Genomic DNA, 16,669 nt, shown 5'->3' with positions numbered 1-16,669 from the left:
TTATGTTGCTATATTTTATTATTATCCATTAGAAGCCTGATTGCTTTATAGTGAGAGAAGACAGGAAGTGGATCATGATGGGGAAGAAGGAGGAACTCCTTCTAAGGAATAGAGGGAGAGGAAACCATAAACAGGATATATTATGTGAGGAAAAGATTTATTTTCAATAGAAAGGGGAGAAAAAACACACCAAAATTAATCCCAAAAAATTATAAAAAATAAAAGAAGCCCTTATCTGGACTATCAATCAAAGATACCCCTTTAGGATGAATTTTAACCAAGTAAGTTAATATAGTTCACAAAAAAATAAAACAACTGGAAGAGACTAATACTAGTTAATTTCTCCTTGGCAAATCATCTACTTCTTAGGTTAATCAAATTATACATATTATTGTATGTTTCTAGTTCACTCAAAATTAACTATACCATTTTCTTGGGTAGGAACTGAAAGTTCTATTTCTTCATTTTATAATCAATCTTTACATGCAATCTTCCTCTTGCTTAAGATCTTTTCTGTACGATACGTGTCGGCTCGGAGATCTCCGTAATAGATCTCCGTAATAAACCTCGCCTTTGCTTATTACAAAAAAAAAAATCTTTTCTGTAAATAAATAAACATAAGAACCCTGTTGTAAATAGAGTTTTCTTTTTCTTCTGATAAGGTAAGGATAAAAATAACAACCGCTCCCCTCAGGACTCAGGAACTAGGGCAGAAGAGGAGCTGGGGAAACTGCTGCACTAGAAAGGATGGGTGACACCAAGGACACAGCATCTTCCAGACAAAACAGGGCTAACACACACTGTGAACTCACAGAGACTGTGGCAACATGCACAGGTCCAAGACAAATGGTGTCCCAGTACTGAGACAAGGAAGTAGATACAAGTTTCCATTTAACTAAGAGGCTGTCCTCAGTTGACAACTGCTTGCAAAAGAAAAATTAGTTTTCTCCAATGGAGTCTCACTGGGTAGAAAACCCACACTTAAGGGCAGGTCCCATGCCCAGATGACCAACAGAATAAACTCAATGGTATTTTACCTTACTGGTCTTTTGCTTATATGGTTTCTAATTTAGGTGTTTTGTTTTAGGGTGTGTGTTTGTGTGTGTGTGTGTGTGTGTGTGTGTGTGTGTGTGTGTGTGTGTGTGTGTGTGTGTGTGTAAGCGTGCAGATTTCTCATTCTTTTCCTTCTTAAAAAATTCTGATTTGATTTGTTTGTTTGTTTGTTTGTTTGTTTGCCTGTTTCCCAGGGAAAGAAGGAATGGAGTTGGATGAGTGAGGAGTATCAGGGAGATGAGGGAGGGGAAACTGTGGTCAAAATATATTATATACAAAAATATTTTCAATAAAAAAATTTACAAATGCTACTTCTGTACACACTAAGTAATGAACCACTTAGGTTTAATTTTTTTTCTAAACATGTCTACTGTTGAGGAAGATGTATAGTAAGACATGAGTTTGAAGTAAAAAGGATCAGGGGTTCCTGTACGTTTAGGAGAAACCCATAATCTTAGTTCAGAAGGCCCAGACAGTAGAATCTCTTAAGCCCAAGAGTTTGGGAGCAGCCTGGGGTGACATGACATGTCTCACAAAGGAGGCAAGGAGAAAAAGGAGAAGAAGGAAGCCTAAGAACTGGAGGTGCTGGAGGAGGGTGGGGGTGGAGAAGCATTTGAGTTCATGCCTCCTTGTTTATCTTTACTCTTGATCACTGCCCGTCCTGTAACTTACTCTGTTCCAAGGCTGCAGAAAGACCCAAGCAAACAGAACCCTAAACTAAGAAGAGAAAAGGAGCCAGGTAAGGTAAGACCATGCATCTGACTCTGAGCCTGTGCGTCACAGTGGCTGCTTCCTCCTTTCTAGATACTGTCCAGTGAGATGGTTCTACCTCCCAGTGACTTGCTGCGAACGTGTGTTTGTTTGCTTGTTTGTTTGTTTGTTTGTTTGTCTCTGCAAGCTTGGTACTTACTCTTAAACTTCCTACAAATTACATTGGGGAGTTCCCAAGTATTGAGGTTCTGAAAGAAATTTCACAAACAGCCTAAAAATTCTTTTTTGTGGAAATGAAAAACTTTGCTCTCACAGAACAAGTAATCAAGCATTACTCTCCAAAGAGCCACTTCCTCTGTGTGAGCACAAAAGCCCATTTTGGAGTCTTCATAAATAAACTGTTTTATAAATGAGCACCATCCAAAGGACCGTGCTAGCATTCAAGAGGGAAGAACCCAACCAGAAAATAAGGGCCCTGGCAGTGGTGGGACAATTCTTTCAGGTGTATGTATATATTATATATATATATGACACACAGACACATACACACACACATGCACACACATGTGTGTGTGCGTGTCCGTGTGTGTGTGTGTGTGTGTGTGTGGTGTGTATGTGTCGTGTGTGTGCATGTGCGTGTGTGTGTGTGTGTGTGTGTGGCGTGTATGTGTATATAAGTGTTTGTGTATGTATGTATGTGTTTGTGTATGCACACATTTGAGGTGGAACCTAGGTACTCCTGAATTGTAATCACATGTTGTAACATAAAGACACATGCCTAGTCTAGGACACAATCTTACAGATATCAAGCAATTCCTCACCCAGAATATTATTAACAGTTTGGACACCCCCAACACACAGAAAAAAGAAAAAGAAAAGCTGATTTAAATTTGTGAGGGAAAATGCTGCTTCAAAAATTAATTCTTAACTTGAATAAACCATGATACAAAGACTTATAATGAAGACAGTGTTGTGGGGTATCTCTCTATCAGAGCAGACTGCTTGGACATGGTTTAAGCCAATAGAAGTCTTTATTAGCCAGTGGATGACTACAGTGGGTGTTTGGGATTCCAGTGAAGCCCTGAGCCTTTCTCACCTCACAGTGAGCTTTTAAGCACGCATGCGCGCGTACACACACACACACACACACACACACACAGACACACACACACACACACACACACACACACACATTCTGGGTTGACATACTTCAATTAATAAGAACATTTAGCCAGAAGTGGAACTACAGAAGACAAAAAACACTTGGAAACTTTTCCCGAACTATGACTTTCATGGATTAGGCCTTTGTTTCCATTTTAGCAAGTAGTATTGTCTACATGCTGAATGTTATGCCTGCATGGTACTTTCATCATAGAGTCAGTTGTGCTAAGGTCTGAGAGCCTACACAGGTCAGGGGCCTGTAATGCCACTTTTTGCAAAAGATAAGAGTACAACGCATACAATACAGAATCATCTGTATTGTCTGAACTCTCGGCAGCAATAGTCTAGTCCCCATTACGAGTGTGTGGCAAGAGTTCCCTGATAACATGTGTGACGGCTATTCTTTTTGTTCCAAATAGGTAGATACAGTTCTGATCCAGACCTTTGAGGTAAGAGAATACATGCCTTTATTTTGGATCTTGAGGCAGGAAGACACACCTTCATTCAGAAGCCTATAAAGAAATAGAAGAAAGAAGCCTTTTATCTTTGCCTGCTTACCTTTGCCTTGCTTTAATGCTTACTATTAGATTCTTGAACTTTCTATTGTCAGCCAGCTTCTGTTTGATTAGCTGGACCACAGCCATTCTAATAAATCACACACACACACACACACACACACACACACGCACACGCACACGCACACACATGTGTGTGTGCGTGTGTGTGTATGTGTCTGTGTGTCATATATATATATATATAATATATACATACAGGCTGTAGCATTAGTCTCAAATAATAATAATAATAATAATTATAATAGTAATAATAATAATGATGATGTAAAAAAATTTAAAACAATAAAAACTCTATTGTGGCCCCCATTCTCCAGCAAACTCTTCCTAGCAGGGTGATTTTCAAAACTTCCTGAATATTACCAGACTAAGTATCAGCTTTTGTACTTTACCCAACCCTAAACCAATCACTACCTAGCTCCAACTGATCAGAACTGGGATAATGGATTTGGAGATCTTCCCATCCAAGCGCATAGTAAGAGTAAGAAATGCCCTGGGAAAAAACAAGACGCAATTTCAAAAAGTACACAGAGCAGAAGCTGAACAGGGATATAACTGCCTGTGCTAGGTTAAAAGCTTCAGTTTTAGGCGACCATCTCTTCAATGGCCAGTGAAAATAAAGAGTTCCCCAATTTTCTCCTTTATCTTTTGAATGTTAACAGGTCTAAGCATGAAGAATGAAACCATTAAGAGAAATTAAATTCATTTGTCTGAGAATTTGGAGTTATTTATATTCAAAAAAATGTATCTCATTTTGAGTCCATTGTGTTTGTGGTTCTGGGACTAGCTTACCTTGTCTGGAAAAACAAGAGCTTTTCCTTAGAGGATTGTTATGTTGAGTGACAGTTTGACATGACCTAGAATCACCCAGGAGGAGACAGACTTTAGAGCATGTCTGTGAAGAAGTTTCTAGAATGGGTTATCTGAGGTGAGAGGACCCAAAAGTGGGTATTGCCACCATTCTATAGACTTGGTTCCCCAGCAAAATAACAAAGAGAGTAGAGCATTGCATTCATTTCCTTCTGCTTCCCCATCTCAGAGGCAATGTGACTGGCCATCTAGCCCTCCAAAATCCCACATAAAAGCTGGATGCTTGATCACAACGGCTAGTCGTTTTTCACAGTAGTGACTCCTAAGTTAAAAGAACCTTAATTGAGAAAACACCTCCATAACATTGACATGTAGGCAAGCCTGTAATGGCATTCTTCTGATGGGTGATTGATGTGGGAAGGCCATTGTGGGTAGGTGTTTCAGAGACTTACATGAAAATAAACTTAACAAGCCAATATGTAACGCTTCTTCAGTGCTTCTACTCTAGTTCTGGCCTCTAGAATCTTACCCTGATTCCCCTTGGTGATGTAGTATGACCTGACAGTTGTAAGATGAAATAAACCCTTTCCTCCTCAGGTTGGTTTCAGCCATGGTGTTTATTATAATATTTGAATATTATATAATAGTATTATATAATATTCGAACACCTAATGAAAAGTCTACCTATGACCACAGCAGTTGGGAAGCAGAGACGGGGAGTCCCAGGAATAGGCATATCTCCTGTAGATCATAAACCAAACCTAAGTGCCTCTCAGGAATCTGAAAATATCTGGATGAAGTACAGATACTATTTCTAATATAGTAATACGCAAAGAACTATACCAAAAAAGAATAAACTGTAAAAACTTGAATTTTGAGAATTACTCAAATCTTATATGTAAAAAACAAGCAAACAAACAAAAAACCCTAACATAAGTGAGTCTGGTGCAATTTCAGAGCATAGAAGACTGAGGCAAGATAACCACAGTCACAGACCACCTGGGCTACATAGTAGCCTCCCATTTCAAAAAGAGTTAAACATCATTAAAGACATTGGTTGGTTGCCGAGCAACCAAGTTTGCTGTAGTTGAGCCCATCTAGACCTATCTCTACAGTACCAGTAATAGCACTTTGTTAATATACTACTTGGGCACTAAATGTAGTATAATGCAGTGTCAGCGTTTACCAAAAGGATAACTCTCTCATATCTAATCTTTTTAGTTTCTCGAGACACAAAAACTCTGGCTATAAACATTTATCTTCCAAATAGCACATACTCAAACCAACAAGCCACCAGTTTTCAACATCATCAAATATGTAGTTAAAAAAATGAAAATTTAACTTAGTTTCCAACGAATTTTTAAATATCTTCTGTGTTAGCTGTCAAAAAGAGGTTTTGTTTTTTTTTTTATTAATTCATAGACCTGCTCTTAGAAACATTGCAGGTGTGGCTGCTCTGTCACATGTGTGTCAGTTGGTAGCAGAAAGGAGAGAAGCTATGTCCATGCTCAGTGCTCTGCCTATGAACATCTGACCTATGAACATCTGATATTCAACTTTCTCTGAAAACAGAGAGCCTGGGGAGACCACTAGTTTGAAGCCACCCAGGCCCTGACGGCTCCCAGGACTGGGAGCAAGCTGGAAACAATTCATCCACCTGCATCTGAGGGCCACAAGCAAGAGTAAGCTAAGATAGAGGACCATCACATGGGACCAGGCAAGAATGACCACCGATGACCACCAGACTGGCACCATGGGGTCTGGGCAGGGAGCTAGATTGAGAAGACCGCCAGCCAGGTACCATAATGCACAAGTGAGGTATAGCACTCCTAAGACAATCTTGGACACTCAGAGACCTCAGGCACCTCTAAGAGGACCAAGTAAGTGGTGGAGAAGTGGAAGAGAAAGAGAAACGGAAGGATGGGACCACCTTGAAGACAGGCAGAACTGGAGACTCGAGGGTAGTGATGAGGGTAGTGAGGAACAGCCTGATGTGAGTAGCCTGTGATCCCATCTGGGACCATGGTGGGTCCATGGCCTGTGCTGCCACTGGGGCTATGTGGTCTGGGTTGTCCTCCAGGAACATGTGATGTCTGAGGCCTGTCTATGCATCCTGGGAGAACTGGCCCTGGCGGCATGAGAACAGGAGAGATGACCCCACTCAGCCAACTGTGGTCTTGGAAAGAGGCCTGTACTTTGCAAGGATTAACCCATGTCAGGACACAAATATGGGAGAGCTGGTCCCACAATCATCAGAGTGGGAAAACTGTCCCTGCCCTTTGCCTACTCCATCACTCAGGATTGTGGGCCCTCCCTGTACCTTACCTAGACAGCACAGTAGAGCTGGTCCTAATGTGAGGGTTGTGGATAAGGCCCCAAGGATGTGTGTATAGGAGAGCAGGCAGTCTTGTTTGCTAGGCAGGGGTGCAGGCCAGGAAGAGACGATCCCCTCCCTCATCCCTCACCATCTATGGCAAACAGGAGAACTGACCTTTATCTGCTAAAACACTCAGGAGAATGGGCCCTGCACTTTCCTGGGCAGCGGGACAGAGCTGGCCCTGGTAGCAGGAGTTGCTGGTGAGCTGGCTCTGAGAGCATGAGGGCAAGAACCTGTGGACTCAGGCACCTCTCAGGACAGATCCAGGGCTATGAGTTACCCCACCCCAACATCTACCCATCAATGAAATGCTGGAGCACTTAAAGGGGCTGGTCCAACAGATCCAAAACTACAGGATCTCCCTGACACAGGGCAACAACAGGATATCCCTGAAGAGTCCCAGTGATGCTCAAGTATTGACAGTATAGCAGAAGCAAGAAGCCTTGAAGCAGACCAATGACTCATTACCATGAACATTTGCAAGCAGAGAAGTGTGGACAAAAGGGCATACTTCGAGACACACTGCAGCTTCCACAATGAGATCTCTTTTCCTCTATTAGGGAGCAGGTTGCAAGGGTGGAGGGTGGATAGGAGGGGAGAAGGAGATGAGTGGGCTTGAGGTGCATGAAGTGAAATCACGAGGAACCAATAAAAAGTTCTAAAACTCCATAGAAAAGTAAGATCACGACTTCCGGTGTTTACCAGGAGTCCCAAACCCGCAGATCCTGGCCCACAGCAGCTCTCTGCTCCCAAACCCCGTGGGAGAGAGACCTCACCGCCTGGTCAGGTGGGCACTCATGAGGCTGCAGAGCAGAAAAGACCACCAACACTGCCCACCCCTGCCCACATCCCTGGCCCAAGAGGAAACTGTATACGGCCTCAAGGTTGCCGTAGAGGAGGGCCCAGGAGCAGCAGGACCGCTGCGTCTGAGACACCGCCAGAACCTGAAGAGACCTACTGGATAAACAGTTCTCTGCACCCAAATCCCGTGGGAGGGAGAGCTAAACCTTCAGAGAGGCAGAAACGCCTGGGAAACCAGAAGAGACTGCACTCTGCACACATCTCTGACGCCAGAGGAAAACACAAAACGCCATCTGGAACCCTGGTGCACAGAAGCTCCCAGAAAGGGCGGCGCAGATCTTCCTGGTTGCTGCGGCCCTGGAGAGCTTGTAGGCAACACCCCACGAGCAAACTTGAGCCTCGGAACCACAGGTAAGAACAACTTTTCTGCTGCAAGTGACCTGCCTGGTGAACTCCAGACACAGGCCCACAGGAACAGCTGAAGACCTGTAGATAGGAAAAACTACATGCACGAAAGCAGAACACTCTGTCCCCATAACTGGCTGAAAGAAAACAGGAAAACAGGTCTACAGCACTTCTAACACACAGGCTTATAGAACAGTCTAGCCACTTTCAGAAATAGCAGAACAAAGTACCACTAGAGACAATCTGATGGCGAGAGGCAAGCTCAGGAACCCAAGCAACAGAAACCAAGACTACATGGCATCATCGGAGCCCAATTCTCCCACCAAAGCAAACATGGAATATCCAAACACACCAGAAAAGAAAGATCTAGTTTCAAAATCATATTTGATCATGATGCTGGGGGACTTCAAGAAAGACGTGACGAACTCCCTTAGAGAAACACAGGAAAACATTAATAAACAAGTAGAAGCCTAAAGAGAGGAATCGCAAAAATCCCTGAAAGAATTCCAGGAAAACATAAATAAACAAGTAGAAGCCCATAGAGAGGAGTCACAAAAATCCCTGAAAGAATTCCAGGAAAACACAATCAAACAGTTGAAGGAATTAAAAATGGAAATAGAAGCAATCAAGAAAGAACACATGGAAACAACCCTGGATATAGAAAACCAAAAGAAGAGACAAGGAGCTGTAGATACAAGCTTCACCAACAGAATACAAGAGATGGAAGAGAGAATCTCGGGAGCAGAAGATTCCATAGAAATCATCGACACAACTGTCAAAGATAATGTAAAGCAGAAAAAGCTACTGGTCCAAAATATACAGGAAATCCAGGACTCAGTGAGAAGATCAAACCTAGGGATAATAGGTATAGAAGACAGTGAAGACTCCCAGCTCAAAGGACCAGTAAATATCTTCAACAAAATCATAGAAGAAAACTTCCCTAACCTAAAAAAAGAGATACCCATAGGCATACAAGAAGCCTACAGAACTCCAAATAGATTGGACCAGAAAAGAAACACCTCCTGTCACATAATAGTCAAAACACCAAACGCACAAAATAAAGAAAGAATATTAAAAGCAGTAAGGGAAAAAGGTCAAGTAACATATAAAGGCAGACCGATCAGAATCACACCGGACTTTCCGCCAGAAACTATGAAGGCCAAAAGATCCTGGACAGATGTCATACAGACCCTAAGAGAACACAAATGCCAGCCCAGGTTACTGTATCCTGCAAAACTCTCAATTAACATAGATGGAGAAACCAAGATATTCCATGACAAAACCAAATTTACACAATATCTTTCTACAAATCCAGCACTACAAAGGATAATAAATGGCAAAACCCAACATAAGGAGGCAAGCTATACCCTAGAAGAAGCAAGAAACTAATGGTCTTGGCAACAAAATAAAGAGAAGTAAAGCACACAAACATAACCTCATATCCAACTAGGAATATAACAGGAAGCAATAATCACTATTCCTTAATATCTCTCAACATCAATGGCCTCAACTCCCCAATAAAAAGACATAGATTAACAAACTGTATACGCAACGAGGACCCTGCATTCTGCTGCCTACAGGAAACACACCTCAGAGACAAAGACAGACACTACCTCAGAGTGAAAGGCTGGAAAACAACTTTCCAATCAAATGGTCAGAAGAAGCAAGTTGGAGTAGCCATTCTAATATCAAAAAAAAAATCAATTTTCAACTAAAATTCATCAAAAAAGATAAGGAAGGACACTTGATATTCATCAAAGGAAAAATCCACCAAGATGAACTCTCAATCCTAAATATCTATGCCCCAAATACAAGGGCACCTACATACATGAAAGAAACCTTACTAAAGCTCAAAACACACATTGCACCTCACACAATAATAGTAGGAGACTTCAACACCCCATTCTCATCAATGCACAGATCATGGAAACAGAAATTAAACAGAGACGTAGACAGACTAAGAGAAGTCATGAGCCAAATGGACTTAACAGATATTTATAGAACATTCTATCCTAAAACAAAAGGATATACCTTCTTCTCAGCTCCTCATGGTACTTTCTCCAAAATTGACCATATAATTGGTCAAAAAACGGGCCTCAACAGGTACAGAAAGATAGAAATAATCCCATGCGTGCTATCAGACCACCACGACCTAAAACTGGTCTTCAATAACAATAACGGAAGAATGCCCACATATACGTGGAAATTGAACAATGCTCTACTCAATGATAACCTGGTCAAGGAAGAAATAAAGAAAGAAATTAAACACTTTTTAGCGTTTAATGAAAATGAAGGTACAACATACCCAAACTTATGGGACACAATGAAAGCTGTGCTAAGAGGAAAACTCATAGCTCTGAGTGCCTGCAGAAAGAAACAGGAAAGAGCATATGTCAGCAGCTTGACAGCACACCTAAAAGCGCTAGAGCAAAAAGAAGCAAATACACCCAGGAGGAGTAGAAGGCAGGAAATAATCAAACTCAGAGCTGAAATCAACCAAGTAGAAACAAAAAGGACCATAGAAAGAATCAACAGAACCAAAAGTTGGTTCTTTGAGAAAATCAACAAGATAGATGAACCCTTAGCCAGACTAACGAGAGGACACAGAGAGTGTATCCAAATTAACAAAATCAGAAATGAAAAGGGAGACATAACTACAGATTCAGAGGAAATTCAAAAAATCATCAGATCTTACTATAAAAGCCTATATTCAACAAAACTTGAAAATCTGCAGGAAATGGACAATTTCCTAGACAGATACCAGGTACCGAAGTTAAATCAGGAACAGATAAACCAGTTAAACAACCCCATAACTCCTAAGGAAATAGAAGCAGTCATTAAAGGTCTCCCAACCAAAAAGAGCCCAGGTCCAGACGAGTTTAGTGCAGAATTCTATCAGACCTTCATAGAACACCTCGTACCAATATTATCCAAACTATTCCACCAAATTGAAACAGATGGAGCACTACCGAATTCCTTCTATGAAGCCACAATTACTCTCATACCTAAACCACACAAAGACCCAACAAAGAAAGAGAACTTCAGACCAATTTCCCTTATGAATATCGACGCAAAAATATTCAATAAAATTCTGGCAAACCGAATCCAAGAGCACATCAAAACAATCATCCACCATAATCAAGTAGGCTTCATCCCAGGCATGCAGGGATGGTTTAATATACGGAAAACCATCAACGTGATCCATTATATAAACAAACTGAAAGAACAAAACCACATGATCATTTCATTAGATGCTGAGAAAGCATTTGACAAAATTCAACACCCCTTCATGATAAAAGTCCTGGAAAGAATAGGAATTCAAGACCCATACCTAAACATAGTAAAAGCCATATACAGCAAACCAGTTGCTAACATTAAACTAAATGGAAAGAAACTTGAAGCAATCCCACTAAAATCAGGGACTAGACAAGGCTGCCCACTCTCTCCCTACCTATTCAATATAGTTCTTGAAGTTCTAGCCAGAGCAATCAGACAACAAAAGGAGGTCAAGGGGATACAGATCGGAAAAGAAGAAGTCAAAATATCACTATTTGCAGATGATATGATAGTATATTTAAGTGATCCCAAAAGTTCCACCAGAGAACTACTAAAGCTGATAAACAACTTCAGCAAAGTGGCTGGGTATAAATTTAACTCAAATAAATCAGTAGCCTTCCTCTACACAAAAGAGAAACAAGCCGAGAAAGAAATTAGGGAAACGACACCCTTCATAATAGACCCAAATAATATAAAGTACCTCGGTGTGACTTTAACCAAGCAAGTAAAAGATTTGTACAATAAGAACTTCAAGACTCTGAAGAAAGAAATTGAAGAAGACCTCAGAAGACGGAAAGATCTCCCATGCTCATGGATTGGCAGGATTAATATAGTAAAAATGGCCATTTTACCAAAAGCGATCTATAGATTCAATGCAATCCCCATCAAAATACTAATCCAATTCTTCAAAGAGTTAGACAGAACAATTTGCAAATTCATCTGGAATAACAAAAAACCCAGGATAGCTAAAACTATCCTCAACAATAAAAGGACTTCAGGGGGAATCACTATCCCTGAACTCAAGCAGTATTACAGAGCAATAGTGATAAAAACTGCATGGTATTGGTACAGATACAGACAGATAGACCAATGGAATAGAATTGAAGACCCAGAAATGAACCCACACACCTATGGGCACTTGATTTTTGACAAAGGAGCCAAAACCATCCAATGGAAAAAAGATAGCATTTTCAGCAAATGGTGCTGGTTCACCTGGAGGTCAACATGTAGAAGAATGCAGATAGATCCATGCTTATCACCCTGTACAAAGTTTAAGTCCAAGTGGATCAAAGACCTCCACATCAAACCAGATACACTCAAACTAATAGAAGAAAAACTAGAGAAGCATCTGGAACACATGGGCACTGGAAAAAATTTCATGAACAAAACACCAATGGCTTATACTCTAAGATCAAGAATCGACAAATGGGATCTCATAAAACTGCAAAGCTTCTGTAAGGCAAAGGACACTGTGGTTAGGACAAAACGGCAACCAACAGATTGGGAAAAGATCTTTACCAATCCTACAACAGATAGAGGCCTTATATCCAAAATATACAAAGAACTCAAGAAGTTAGACCGCAGGGAGACAAATAACCCTATTAAAAAATGGGGTTCAGAGCTAAACAAAGAATTCACAGCTGAGGAATGCCGAATGGCTGAGAAACACCTAAAGAAATGTTCAACATCTTTAGTCATAAGGGAAACGCAAATCAAAACAACCCTGAGATTTCACCTCACACCAGTGAGAATGGCTAAGATCAAAAACTCAGGTGACAGCAGATGCTGGCGAGGATGCGGAGAAAGAGGAACACTCCTCCATTGTTGGTGGGATTGCAGACTGGTTCAACCATTCTGGAAATCAGTCTGGAGGTTCCTCAGAAAATTGGACATTGAACTGCCTGAGGATCCAGCTATACCTCTCTTGGGCATATACCCAAAAGATGCCCCAACATATAAAAAAGACACGTGCTCCACTATGTTCATTGCAGCCTTATTTATAATAGCCAGAAGCTGGAAAGAACCCAGATGCCCTTCAACAGAAGAATGGATACAGAAAATGTGGTACATCTACACAATGGAATATTACTCAGCTATCAAAAACAATGACTTTATGAAATTCATAGGCAAATGGTTGGAACTGGAAAATATCCTGAGTGAGGTAACCCAATCACAGAAAAACACACATGGTATGCACTCATTGATAAGTGGCTATTAGCCCAAATGCTTGAATTACCCTAGATGCCTAGAACAAATGAAACTCAAGACGGATGATCAAAATGTGAATGCTTCACTCCTTCTCTAAAAGGGGAACAAGAATACCCTTGGCAGGGAATAGAGAGGCAAAGATTAAAACAGACACAGAAGGAGCACTCATTCAGAGCCTGCCCCACATGTGGCCCATACATATACAGCCATCCAATTAGACAATATGGATGAAGCAAAGAAGTGCAGGCCGACAGGAGCCGGATATAGATCGCTCCTGAGAGACACAGCCAGAATACAGCAAACACAGAGGCGAATGCCAGCAGCAAACCACTGAACTGAGAATAGGACCCCCGTTGAAGGAATCACAGAAAGAACTGGAAGAGCTTGAAGGGGCTCGAGACCCCATATGTACAACAATGCCAAGCAACCAGAGCTTCCAGGGACTAAGCCACTACCTAAAGACTATACATGGACTGACCCTGGACTCTGACCTCATTGGTAGCAATGAATATCCTAGTAAGAGCACCAGTGGAAGGGGAAGCCCTGGGTCCTGCTAAGACTGAACCCCCAGTGAACTAGAGTGGTGGGGGGAGGGCGACAATGGTGGGAGGATGAAGAGGGGAACACTCATAAAGAAGGGGAGGGTGGAGGGGGATGTTTGCCTGGAAACCGGGAAAGGGAATAACACTCAAAATGTATATAAGAAATACTCATGTTGATAAAAAAAAAAAAGAAATTAAAAGGTAAAAAAAAAAAGTTAGATTACTAGCTGATGTGTTCTTTTTAAAATGGAGTCTTATCTTACCATTTCCTAAGACAAAATAACTTAAAAACTTTGGGGGTCACAAATCACAGCAATAAACTCATTTCATATTACAATCTAGTAAATAAATATCTACATAAGAATATATAAAATTTACATCAAATTCATAAATGTGTATTTAATAAAAATAATATTTTACTGGGTGAGGATGATTTATCTGTGCTATTTTATTCTGGTACATATTTTTTTAACTTTTCAGGGACACACTAAATTAATTTCAGGAGCTGCTAATTAGTGGAATGCTGAAGCTTCAAATCCATAGCCTTAGCTTACTGTGGTGCTTCACACATGTAATCCAAGCTCTTCAGAGCCTGGGTCAGGGAGATCACTGCAAATTCAAGGCTAGATGGAGTAAGACTTTATCTCAAAACAACAATAAAATCTGGGCATGGTGTCCCAAGTTTGTGTTCCTCACCATTTAAGGCATGGTGTGTCAGAGGCCAGCCTCTCTGATATGAGACCCTGTCTTAAAAATCAGTAAGGAAAACATCCTTAGATATTTTGCTGTAATACAGAACATAAAAATCTGGCTAACTAAAAACTACATAAAAGAAGTAGCTTTGGTTATTTGCTGTTTTGTACTAATGAGGGCCAAATTAGTTTGCCTTCAGCCAGAAGAAATTGCAGTTTCTTACAATGCCTAAGAGATGAATTCCTTACATCAGCCTATTTTGTTTCCCAGCTCCACCAGAAACTTCTGAGAATAAAAGGAAAAAAATCCCTGTGATTTATGTGCTAATTAAAATATGAGAAAGAGAGAGAGAGAGAGAGAGAGAGAGAGAGAGAGAGAGAGAGAGAGAGAGAGAGAGAGAGCCCTGCAAATGTGAAGTTGGAGAAGCTAGTTTTAGTTCAACGATTGTGTAAGTTGGGACCCTCTGGCTTCCTCATCAGGAAATTCAGGGAAAACAAAAGAACTGTTACAGACTTTTCCTCTTCTTCTGCAATGTGTAAGGTTTGGATGTTGCCATTTCTGTCCTTTTAACAAGCAAAATGTACACAGAAAATTAATGACTTCTTATACATAACAAAGACTTGTGAACAGGGCAAAGCGTCACACCAAAATCTGGAGAAACAAATAAATAAAGAAAAGTCACAGTCCCGATTTGCTCACCTGAAGCAAAACTCACTAGAACTAAAGGTGCTTTTAGTAATTTAAGTGAGAAAATGCCGGGGCAGGAGTATGGGGGGACCTGAACATGTGTGTGGGTTTCTGTCCCTGGAATCCCAAAGTTTGGGGGAACCTTTATTCGAGTCCAGGTTTAGCTTCTGGGATATCCCACTGAGTTCTTCCAGTGATGTGCCAGGAAAGAGCTAAAAACACTTGGGAACATCTGGGACACATTACAGACTACAGTTTGGCCACATGATTATACAGTGCACCTGACACTTTACCTCCACAAGACTCCAGCATAACAGCATAGCTTGCAGTAGAAAGAGCAGCAAGGGTCAGAGTCTCGGGGAATACTGGGAAAAGGATGGGATATCAGTGTAGGTGGGGGAATCTCTAGGGTGGGGGAGGCTTTCGGGAGTCTATGAGGGTGAGCCTAGCTGAGACCTCTACCAGCGGGGGAAACGGAGCCTGAAGAGGCCACTTTCTGTACCAGCTGAAACTTCAGGTGGAGGGAGGTGGACACCAGCCCAACCACAAAACCTTTGACTCCAATTTGTTCTGCCTACAAAAATTGCAGGGATAAAGATAGAGCAGAGACTGACCAATGACCGGCCCAACTTGAAACCTACCCTGTGGGAGAAAGCCAACCCCTGACACTATCTTTAATAGTATCACTAATACTCTGCTTTGCTTCCAGACAGGAGCCAAGCATAACTGTCTTCTGAGAGATTTCATCCAGCAGCTGATGGAAACAGATGCGGAGACCTTCATATAAACAGCAAGCAGGGTTCAGGGAGTCATGTAGAAGAGTTGGGGGAAGGATTAAGGGAGCCAGAGGGGTCAAGGACACCACAAGACTAGGGGGTCAACTAACCTGGGCCCATGGGAGCTCCCAGACTGAACCACCAACCAAAGAACATGCATGGGCCGGAAATTGGCCCCCTACACATATGTAGCAGATTTACAGCTTGGTCTTCATGTGGGTCCCCTAACAATTGGAGCAGGGGCTGTCTCTGACTCTGTTGCCTGCCTTTGGATCCCTTTCCCCTCACTGGACTGTCTTGTCTGGCCTCAGTAGGAGAGGATACACTTAGTCCTGCTGCAGCTCTGTAGCAGTGTTGGTATCCATGGCTTGGTATTCATGCAGGGACCTCCCCTTCTCTGAGGAAACAAGAATGGGGAGAGTAGAGGAGGGTTGGGAAGGTGGGACTAGGAGAAGAGGAGGGAGGGGAGCTGAGATCAGGCCTTAAAGTGAATAAATGAATAAATTAATGAGAAAAAAGAAATTATTAAGAAAGTTTAAAGAAAAGGGAAAAGAAAAATCAAGGGCATTGAAGTAACATGTTGTTGCACTTTCTCCCTAGATTAACATTGACTTACAATTAAGGCCTTTTAGGGGTTGGGGATTTAGCTCAGTGGTAGAGCGCTTGCCTAGGAAGCGCAAGGCCCTGGGTTCCGTCCCCAGCTCCGAAAAAAAAGAACCAAAAAAAAAAAAAAAAAAAAAAAAAAAACAATTAAGGCCTATTTTTTTACTTTCCTACTTATAATCTTATGCATCATGTCTGACTTTTTAAAAATAA

At 41.4% G+C, this 16,669-nt stretch overlaps 1 non-coding gene across 1 annotated transcript; it reads left to right on the top strand.

Annotated features, from left to right (window-relative positions):
• The first annotated feature begins 5,730 nt into the window (after nt 1–5,730).
• Nucleotides 5,731–5,860, top strand: LOC120103307 (small nucleolar RNA SNORA17). Its single transcript, XR_015621593.1, has one exon. It is a non-coding gene; the product is annotated as a small nucleolar RNA SNORA17 (small nucleolar RNA).
• Nucleotides 5,861–16,669: the final 10,809 nt, after the last annotated feature.

This window comes from Rattus norvegicus, chromosome 5, assembly GCF_021556685.1.
Source record: "Rattus norvegicus strain SHRSP/BbbUtx chromosome 5, alternate assembly SHRSP_T2T, whole genome shotgun sequence".
NCBI lineage: Eukaryota > Metazoa > Chordata > Mammalia > Rodentia > Muridae > Rattus > Rattus norvegicus.
Note: the sequence above shows the minus strand (reverse complement) of the source record. Positions and strands in the feature narration are given on the sequence as shown.